This window comes from Mustela nivalis (genome assembly GCF_964662115.1).
Source record: "Mustela nivalis genome assembly, chromosome: X".
Taxonomy (NCBI): domain Eukaryota; kingdom Metazoa; phylum Chordata; class Mammalia; order Carnivora; family Mustelidae; genus Mustela; species Mustela nivalis.
The window spans coordinates 99,036,869-99,047,987 of NC_139040.1; the positions used below are offsets into that span (position 1 = coordinate 99,036,869).

The 11,119-nt window shown below is 47.5% G+C and overlaps 1 long non-coding RNA gene across 1 annotated transcript in view; it reads left to right on the forward strand.

The window, feature by feature from the left end:
• Positions 1-10,773, forward strand: part of LOC309856540 — a 60,190-nt gene extending 49,417 nt beyond the window's left edge. Inside the window, exon 4 of the long non-coding RNA XR_014307266.1 lies at positions 7,661-10,773. This is a non-coding gene — a long non-coding RNA (uncharacterized lncRNA). The remainder of the gene's footprint in view (positions 1-7,660) is intronic.
• The last annotated feature ends 346 nt before the right edge of the window (positions 10,774-11,119 follow it).

The window sequence follows — 11,119 nt, forward strand, 5'->3', positions numbered from 1 at the left end:
AAGCACCATGGGAGGAGCTGGGAATACAGATACATGTTATAAACTGACTGAAATTTGAATTTTAGTAATATCATTTTTCTTTTGGTAGGGCTACCTAAAATATTCTTACGGTTTTTTATTTTTTAAATTTTTAAAAAAGATTTTATTTATTTATTTGACAGGCAGAGATCACAGTAGGCAGAGAGGCAGGCAGAGAGATAGAGGGAGAAGCAAACTCCCTGCTGAGCAGAGAGCCCGATGTGGGGTTCGATCCCAGGACCCTGGAATCATGACCTGAGCTGAAGGCGGAGGCTTTAACCCTCTGAGCCACCCAGGCGCCGCAATTCTTATGGTTTTTAATTCCCTCTGGGGACCTGACATTGAATGGTATTTTGGGGTCACCCATGTATCTTTTGGGAATGATGACAAAAGGAAGAATATTGGGCAGACAAAAGATGGGCATTTTCTCTCTCTCAACTCCCATGCATGGTCCTATGAGGAATCAATAAGTGTTGGATGCCTTTCTTGAAAGTTGTGCTTAACATGTAAGAAGAATAGTTTATATGTTCTCTCTGTTGTTTTTGAAATGTATAATGAAGGAAGCTCTGTGATGGGCAAGTCTATCCTTATTCTAGTTAACCCTCCAGGGCCATCATTGAGTTCTACAATTCAGGGCTGGGATAGCTATGGGAATCTTCTGACTCTGAAAACAAGAGTCTGTTACCACTACAGAGTCATACCCCATGACGCTGCATTCTGAGGTACACTGAAAGTCTGCTGTGAATCATGTGGGGGCTTAGCAAAGTACAGATGCCTTGGCCACACCCCAGATTTACTGGATTCAAATCTGGGGGGCTGGAGTCAGAAGAACTGTATTTTTACTATGTCTCCATTATGTCCCCCACCTTGCCATGTGACTCTCAGGCATTTTGAGATCTACTCTTGTGCCCCACAGCGACTTGCATCTCACCCGAATATTTGCTACTTGGAATTCTGATTCCTGGAAGAAATCAATCTAGAATTTTCTCCTTAAAATCTAAAAACACAGGTTATAAAAGGGGAAGGATACTGTTGTAGTTGTTTCTGGCTACTGAACAAAACACCCCAAAGCTTGGCGGCATCAAACAACAGCTTATCATCCTTATTACCACTCATGGTTCTGTGGGTTGACAAAGTTCAGCTTGGGAGTTTGCCTGGGGTCTCTTGTGCGGTTGCAGTTAGATGGGCAATGGATGCTGGAGTTATCTGAAGGCTCGACTGGGCCAGACCTTCAAGGTGGCTTCTTCACCCCTGTGTCTGCCACCCCAGTGCTCCTGCACATGGTCTAGAGAGACAGAATAGTCTGGACTTCTTTCACTGTAGCTCTGGGCTCACTTCTAGAGTTTTACTGATCAAAGCAGCCACAGGCCAGATTAGATTTGAGAGGTGGAAATAGACTCCACCCCCCGCAGGACCCAGCGAGGAGTGGCATGCACAGGACTGGCTCCACAATTTGTGGGACGCGGTGGAGGATGAAAATGCAGGAACCCTTGCTCAAAAAAACCAGGAAAAAAAGTGTCATTGAAAATGCTAAAATATAAAGCTTTCCCCCTTTCTTTCACGGTCTCTCTCTTGACTTGTCATAGTGTTTTTTGGTTTGCTATTCAATGTGGTTCTAAGTAAAGAAAATTAAAAATTTAAATTATTAACATGAATTTACCATTCATCTATATATTGCGTGAAGTCAGTTTTAAATGCAAATGCAGGGACACTTAACCTTTTTTTTTTTTTTTCAAAAAAAGATTCTATTTATTTATGAGAGAGAGAGAGAGAGAGGATGAGCATGAGTGTGGGGAGGGTCACAGGGACAAGCAAACTCCCTGCTGAGCTCTGAGCCTGACATGGGGCTCAATCCCAGGATCCTGAGATCATGACCTGAGCCGAAATCAAGAGTTGGATACTCTGGCTGAGCCACCCAGGCGCCCCAGGGGCCCTTAACTCTTATGCAGACTCACTGAAATTACACAATTCATGTTTTATAGCTCATGCATACATACATACTTTGGTCTTACCATCCAACTGTGGAAATGCTGTACAAAACTAACTCCACTGTTTAATTTGACTTCTTGATGTGTGCACATTCTGCCAAACTTCTGCTTACCGACGAGTAAGGAAGGCCCAAAAAGGAAAGGAATTATGAATGCCCTATCTTTCCCATTCCTCCTATGTCCCCATTTTCAGTATAAGTGGTTGGCTAGTATGGGGAGGTAACACAAGAAAGAATATGATAGGCTTCCTTGGTTGTTTGTGTTTCTTCCAACATCATTGCTTTCTTCCTGCATTTGGAGCAAGAACTGTTTCAAATGGAAAGCAGAGCCTCACAGGGCACCAGCTCCCTTTGTTGTAGATGCCACATGCTTACCTTTTATTTGCTTCAGGTCTTGCTGAGTTCCATGCATTGTAGGTTTACCAGAACTCTGTGCTCATGGGGCATCACGAACACCACTGCTAATGGGGAAACAAGAAATGGTAGACACCCATATCCTATGTATCTCCTCTAGTCTTGCACCCGCTCCATTGTCCTATCAGACTTCAGTTACAAAGTTTAAGTTCAAACATCAAATTCCTAAGAATTTCAAGGTGATGATAGCAGAGCCTTAAGCCAAAAATGAGGCCATTCTGATCATAGGGCCCTGTACGTCTGCTCAAATTGCAAGCCCATGAAGTTGGCCCTGGGTGTATACATGCACAATGGTATGCTGGTAAATATTTAAAAATTGGATGTCTTAAAAAAAAAAAGCCCTGATTGGTAGCATTTACCATCATGGCTGATTTTAAGCTATTAACATGATGCTGCTGAATGAAGAATTGGAAAGAGAAGTGCACGGCTGGCTCTGGGATGTTGGTATGAACTGGCTCCAAAACACAGAGGCTCCAGAACAGAGGGGAAGGAATTGATGGCGGCCATCTTTGGAGACAAGCTAGTATATATACAATGACCTTAAAAAAAAGAGAGAGATTTACGCATAGTGTGTGTGTGTGTGTGTGTGTGTGTGTGTGTGTGTGTGTATGTGAGTAGAATGAAAAGACCCTGAAAGGATATATACTGAAATGTTAACAGTGATTACTTCTTGGTCATAGGATTAGAGGTGATAATAATAAAATAATTATTTTTGCTTATCTGTAGTATCCACATTTTCCAAAAGAGATACGCATTACATCCGTAATAAAAATTGATAAAAAGCGTCCACAAAACGTCTCGAAAAAGTTAGTACAATCTTTAAAGCCTAGGTTTTGGTAGCGCAAGTCTGTAATAGTTGCTACATGCCATGAATAATTTACAAATTAAATTGATTTTAAAGCACAGCTAAAATAAATTTGATAAGATGGGGCACAGTTATGTTCTTTCTTATCATTCACATTTGTACATTTTATAGTCAATGAAGAGTGACAGCCACTATTTAGAATTCCAGCAAAGAGCAACCATAACTGTTTGTCACCTGCTCAGCATCTAAACAATGGCCTGACTGTTCACCTGCCCAGCCTGGACGGGAGGAAGGAGAATCAGAGTCTACACTAAATAACTGAGTTTATGACCGCCAAGGCAGAAAGGAAGAGAGAACGGTCTCTTTGGAGAACTGATGAGAACAGTAAGGAGGGTTGAAATATGTCTGTGAGCCTTAAAGGGAGGGGAGAATGAAGGGGGGGGGGGTGTCAGTGTGTAGCAAAATCTTGCACCAAGGCCATGAAATAGAGTTTCATACAGATGAGGGGACAGGGAAACATTTCAGGTCAGGAGCCAGCAAGGGCGAAAAAAAGCAAGAGATTGAGAGGGAAGGGATTCAAATGACAAAATCCAGAAAGACCCCTGGGAGGGACTAGGCCTGTCATGAGTTCAATCCCGGGTCCTGCGTCCGGGTGAATGCTGAATAATCACAGGACAGATGGATGAGATTCCTAATTATATTGGGGGCCCGTGAAGAAGGGCGACATTCTAATAAAATGGGCTGGGTCCACGAGGAACCTGGCCGGGTGCTACTAGGTTCCTCTTTCCAGAGGAAAGTTCCTGGAAGGAAGCCCCTTGGTTGGGGGGAGGGGCTCACTTCTGGTTTGTTGGAAGGGAAGGAGTCCAGGGTCTGGCTCCTCTGTGTCACCTTCGGTGAAACCCCAGGTGCAAACCCAGATTCAGATTCTGTGGGGCTGGGTTCACAGGTGAAGCTGACACTCGGTGTGAGGGTGGGGACCACAGCAGTTGGGTCACCATGGCTAGGTAGGACGGCTTCCTCTTACAAGGTCGGGTTCGAATGAGCTTGGGCCCAGCCCCAGGTTGGGAGAAAGGAGCCGGGGCCATCTCCCCACATCCCTCCTTCCTGTTTGGGTATTCGGTTTCTCTCCCGCCTGCCCTCTCCTCTCCCTGGCTCTCCTTCCTTACACGCCTTCCTCTTTGCAACAGCCCTGTCATTATTGCAAGAGATTTATTTTTAGAGTCAAGGCCACAGAGTTGCAGATTCGGCAAGGCCTAAAACAAATCGACAAACGCAAAGTGTTTGTCTTTGAAGCGGTGTGAATGAGGGCCCTGCTAGCTGGGCCTGTCAAGGAGTTCTTATCTAGGCTTGTTTCCCAAGTTGCCCACGTGGGCTGCCTCTTCCCCCCCTCCCCACCTGCCCAGATCAGAGAGGAGCTTGAAACACAAGAAGCAAGTGAAATCTCATCATCTTTCCCCTGTGAGATCTTGCCAAACCCCACTATTAGCCTGACCGCCATGACTGAAGTGGCAGCCTCCAGAAGAGGGGCAAAAAGAAATACAAGCAAGTTGGCCTGCATCGGGGCCTCACATCTGGAGTCAAGGGGTCAAGGTCAGAAAGTACAATTCACAGAAATAACTAAGTACATGAGAGTGAGGCTGGAGATGGAAATAGTGGAGGTGGTGAGAATTTTCTTTCCTTTTCTTTGGGTTCCTGATTGGAGAATCGGTGAAGGACATGGAAGGAGGGTCGAGGACAAGGGCCTGGCTGGGTGACAACGATTGTGATAGAGCCTTTCCAAGCCCAGCCATTGGGAAGTGCAAGGCGAACAAGATGGAGCAGTAGCACAACCAACTCTTGTTCATCTCCTTGGATTCCTCCTCTTCCGGGTCTCCCCAGCTCTATGGCTGTAGGTGGCAATGATGTCATTACTGTTGGGTTCTTCCAAATCTCGCAGAGCTCAGGGACCACGTCAAGATGTCAAGATCACCTTTCTGTCCCCAGGGCATCCCTTGTGTCAAGCACTGTGCCACAGGCATCCTGCTAGGTGGAAAAAGAATACTAGGCTAGCATTATTGGGTGCTACCATGCCCTGGGTATCATGCTGAGTGTTTGGTTTATATGTAATTGTGATTAGCTTCTTTGCTGCTCACAACCATGCTCTCAGTAAAGTATTACATCCATTCCTCAGAGCAGGAGACAGGGGTCCAGGTGGGGTTAGAATGAATGCCTTTTTTTTTTTTAAGATTTTATTCATTTATTAGAGAAAAAGAGACACCACGAACAGGGATAAGTGAAGGGGGAGAAGCAGACACTCCACCAAGCAGGGAGCCTGATCCACAGCTTGATCCCTGCATCTCCTGTGATCACGACCTGAGCCAAAGGCAGATGCCCAGCTGACTGAGCCACCCAGGCACCCAGAATGGACTCCTTCTAATTTATGGATTTCTAATTGTGTGTGCTTTGGACTGAGAGCACAGAGATTATCTCCCTCCTCCCCAACTCAAGGTTCCGAATTTCTGATTTTCTTAGGGAGCCTGGCCTGAGAGTCTCAGAGGTTTGTGGTTGGATAGGTGAGGGGTTCATGGGATGTTGACAGGGTATGCTGTGGTGGGGGGAGTAGAAAACAGTTTTAAGAGCTTTCCTTTTCAGAGTCTGAGCCTACTGCCTTGGAAGAACTACCCCCCAAATTCTACCAGCCCCACTTCCAATTTCCTCTGCTTTGTATGAAGAGGTAACTACTCCTAAAATTGCACCACAAAGCGGGTGGAAGTGCCCAGGTCTGTTCATCTAACCAGTATTTCCTGAGCACCTATTATGTTCAGGCATGGGGGTTGAGAGGCAAAGCTGTGAAGGTCTCTGTTCTCAGGATGCTTTCATCTGAGTGACAGGCTAAGCAACAAACAAATAAATGAAGGACTGTTACATGTAACTTAGACAGAGAGCCATCAAATCAAGTAAGGAGAGGGTGTGGGAAGCTATTTTAGACAAAGTGGCCAAGGAAGGGTTTTGGAGTCAAGACCCCAAACAAGGTGAGGCAAATGGGGGACAAAGGAGTAGTCAGATGGTGGGAAAAGCAAGTGCAAGAGCCTGGAGATGGGGTTAGGAGGTTCAGCCAAGGGGCCAGTATGGCTAAAACAGAGGGCTCCAAGTGTGGAGGGAAGAAGAAGTGGGGCCTGATGGGTAGGCAGGGCCAGACTTGTAGGGTCTTGGGCCCTGGTGAGGAGTCAGAATGATTTTCTTGAGTAGTATGTCACGATTTTTGGTAGAGTGTGTAGAAAGTGCCCCTTCCAGCCCTTCCTGTTACTCACAAGTCAAAGGCCTGGAGCTGGGGGAAAGCAGAACAAGTTGTACCAATGATTCCAAAGTGGAGGGTCCTGGACCCCACTTTGAAGAGCTGGGCTTTGAGCTCTGATTCCGGGTGGGATGGTGATGGCCAGTGCCTGGCCCATAGTTTCCCAGGTCTTTCCACTTGAGAGCGTTCTGATTGGCTGCCTGCATTGGGGAGTTAATCCCTTCAACCAATGACCATCAATGAGTTGATAGAAGAAGACTGAGCTTCCTCTTGCTCCTTGGTAGGCCAATTCAGAGGCCTGTTCCTCATGGTCTCTCAGAGGTCCTCACCAGTATTAAGCCCCAGTTGCCCACAGTGGAAACCAGCACATGAACCCGCTCATGAACCCCCCCTTTATTATATTTCCTTCTCCCTCCCTCATTTCCCTGCTGACGCTTCCTGGGCTCACTTCCCAAATAAACCACTGACACCTGAATCTTTGTCTTAGGCTTTTTTCCTTTTGGGGAAATTTGGATTAGGATCACTGGTCTGCATGATAAATAGGAGGCCCTCATGTGAGTGTGCCGCCCTCTCAAGAGATGGCACAAACCGGTTGTCCAAATATCTCATAGGTAGAATATGGGGGGCACTAGCTGGGGAAAGGGACAGAAATAGAAGTTGGATCAGCACTCACCAAAGCAAATACCCTCCCCATGCTGATTCACAGACCTGTACTCCTGGGGATAAAAATACATGTTTATAAAAAATAAAAAATTAAAAAAAAAAAAGAAATAGAAGTTGGGAGAGCCACAGGCCAAGATGGCCCTTCCGGAGTCCTGCACGAGGAGAGCTGTCAGTGTCAGTACCATTATACCCCATGCAAGGACCACAGTGGTCCTTGGGAAGATGGGTACAAAGAAGAGAGAAAATAGTTTGCGGAGAGAATTGAACACAATGTCAACTCCATGAGACCAGGGATAGATCTGCGTGCCCATGGCAGTTAAGCTAGGTCTGGCATCCAGTAGACACTGAATCGTATTTGTTGAATGACTGACTCAAAGAAAAAGGGTCCCATAGAATGGGAATGTTACTGATCACTTCCCATTAAGGTGCCATAGATGATCTTCGCTGATTCATTTACTCCTTCCTGAATCTCTTCCATTCCATCCCAACTTTCCTTTAGATTCTCTGAAGTATCCAGCAACCTTTTGGTTCATCTTCATTCAACATTTTTCTCAGCCCTGCTCAGCTGGTTTGTCACACGCAACCAAAAGAACTTTTACTAAAATAATAGCATGGCATTAATGACTGTGGCAATGATAGCACCCCATCCCCACCACTTCCATGTGCTCGTCTTCTTGAGTCCACAGCACATATATTGAAGTTGATTCTATGGTTTTCCGCAAGGTGGATGAAGCTTGGGTCCTGAATCCCCGTGGGCAGCACCGACCCTGGAACGCTTGACTAGAACATGAGCTGAGGGAGAAATAAGCCTGGCCTCCCTTTTGGTTGGCCATGGAGATTGGTGGAATGTTTGTTACAGCCGCTCGCCTGGTCTTGAGCAACTGAAGGACCTTATATCCTTGGAGCAGCCTCCAAACCGGAAACATCTTGGAGGCATCACGTCTGCCACTGATGGAAGACACGAGGTCTTCCCTCTCATGCACACTTCTAGAATTCCTCCAGGGGGTCTATGAAGAGAAAAACCAACAAGAATTTTGCACAGACCCTGCAGCTGTGCCAGTTACAAGGAAGACACCAAGACCGGAAATCCCCCACCCCCCGCCACTTAACCAAATAGTGATTTTGAGTGAAAACGGATTTGCAGTTTTTTCACTGACCTAAGACAGACGGCGATGGGGCCAAAATCTTACATTATTTATGAGGCTGTGCAGGGGTGGAGAAAGGACTGCACCAGGCGGTTCCAGGTCTGGGACACACGGGCGGGTCATGCTGATTTTCCTAGCCTGTGTCGCGGTTTGTAAAGCGAAGGGAGGCAGGATGTGTGGAACAGACGATTTTTCTGGAGGTGCTTTCCAGGGCTAATTGCTGTGAATTTAGCATCTGCATGTTTGAAGGAAGGAGGATAGCTGCATGTTGAAGATGAAAGGGAAACAGTGATGTGGCCTGTGATCCCCACCAGGCTGTCTTGCTCCCCTACCCCCAAGGCTGAGAAAACAGGTATCCAGACCCAGCCGTAAGCTAGCCATGAAGCCTGCCCTTCGGGCTGCCAAGGGACATCACCGTAGAAGGGAAGGGTTGCTGCAGGAGAAAGAAGAAGGCCGGCACCCAATATCAAGCTGCCTTGTCTGTGACCCAGACTGACCACGGTGTGGAAGGCCAAGCCAGGGAGGCCCTGGCACAGGGCCAGAGCTGTCACCGTCTGGGCATCTGGGGCCAGCGAGCCCCCGAGGTCAGCTGTCTCCCCAGAGTGGAGAGCAGCCAATTCACACCGTCTCAGCTTCCAGTTGCTGCCAAGTCACAGCAAAGAATACAAGGCACCTAAGACGGCCCGCGTTGCCCACATCCGCTCCTCCGACCAATGTCAAGGCTGGGAGGGGCCCAGGCGTGCGGGACTTGACATCAGCAAATGCTGGCAGGGGCTTTTAAACTTTTTTTTTTTTTTTTTTGATCATGCACTCACCCCCAGTATCTGGTAGAGCCCATAGACTCCTTCTTGGAATAATGTGTTCAACTGCATCAGTTAGGATTCTGGAGGAACCAATCCTATTGAGACGCAGGTCCCCAAATACTTTAAAACAACTTCGTGATGCAGTATTGTCTGTGCTTCTTTATAGATGCATTCGACAACAAGATTTAGAGGCCGGTCTAATAAATGCTATCATTTGGTCCCGGTGAGGCACATGAGTGATCTGGAGAGATACCCACGGGGACTCTGATGTGCCATGGAGATCACTTTGGTCTCTCCAAGTGATGGTCATGGAGCTGCTGGTTTCGTGTGAGTTGCTGCCTCCGTTCAGGATGGAAGGAAGGGCTCGATTTCAGTTAGAGCTTACTAAAACCAAAGATGTTCTTTTTTTCTCCCATCCCAGTCGATGGACCCTTGAATCCTCTGCTCAAGCCCCTTGACCTGGTAGGCAGGGACTGCTAGGGGACAGGGGCATGCTGGGCTGTACTTGGGGACCGGGGGAGGGGAGCGGGGGGCTGTTCTTCTTTCCCCATCTATCAGCGGGGCAGGTAGGACTAGATTGGATTGGGTAGGCTGAGCAAAGTGCTGTTGCATGTCATGTAGTGTCCCCCCCCTCCTTAATCCCCGTGGTAAGAATGGCTCCCCCTGGAGCCAAGAGACTTCAGGCAGCTGTCCCTAAAAGATCCGACTCGGCCCCAAAATGAAACCGATTTGCCCTTTCAGGGCTGGGAGCTGTCTGAGACCTTGTTTCTGCCCTGACGTGATATGATTCCCCATGATTAAAATGTGGTCCCTGCCCTCAAGGAACTTCTGAACTGGCAAGCTTCTTAGAGGTCGGTGCTGAGCGAGGGGGCAGGAGAGGGTGGGGGACATCTCTATAAGGTTCCTCACCAGGCATTCCGTCATTTCACAGGCAGGGCATCGATTTTACTTTTCGACTTGTAATTTCCACCTCCTGGATTCCATTATCACTCGCTCGATATCCGACAACTCGCCATTTCTCTGGCCACTGCTCCGAGACTCATGCATTGCTGAGCATAAGCAGAAGACATTGCCTAAAACGCATTACTACCTGGAAGTAATGATTGGGTTTTACACAGCCAAGACCTTGATGGTTCTGTATATAAAGCAATCATTCCACCTGCTTCCTTCCCAGTCACGTGGACTCCCCGGCAGGAACTGAGAATTAACCCCCTGTGCTCAGGTCCCCAGCCCCGACTGCCCCAGCCTCTACTTTCAAGCTCCTTCCCTGATGTGAGAACCCCCTGCTGTTGGAGGCTGCTGCTCCTGCCTTGTGCTTTGATGTGCTGCGGGAAGGGATTCTTTGGAGAATGCCTGAATCTGTCCATCCGCAGCTGCTGGGAGCATTTCCTATTAACACAATGAGAAGCTATGAGGCAGTGACACGAGTTTTTAGGCCAACGGTTCTCCAAGTGTGAACCCTGGCCCCATGACAGCGGTGTCACCTGGAAGCCTCTTAGAAAAGCGAATTCTCTTCGAGACACTGATTCCATTTCTCTTCGATGACAGCAGTGATTCTTTCTCCATGTATATGTATATCAGAGCATCAAGCCGAACACCGGAAATATACACAACTTGTTATTTGTCAATTACATCTCCATAAAGATAGAAAAAAAAAAAAGAAAGGAAAGGGATCTCTTGGCCCCAGGTTGGACCCACTAAGTTGGAAACTCAGGGCGGGGTGGCCCCCTGGGATTCTGGGGGTTCTGATGTACTAAAGAGTGAGAACCATTGCTTTAGGCTAGGAGTTAGAGCCCGTGGACTGAGTCCAGGCTTGATAGCACCCGGACCTAAATATTAACTTTTTGGGGGGGCTCGGTCACCTCTTCTGTAAGACAGGGGCAGCAATGCTCACCTCCCTTGGCTCACAAGGGCCGTGACTCACACAGGGAATGTGAGAGCTGTTTGCAAAGCGAAGGCAAGGCCTGCTGTTTTTATTAGCCACTCTACCTCAGGTTGTTTGTGGGTGTT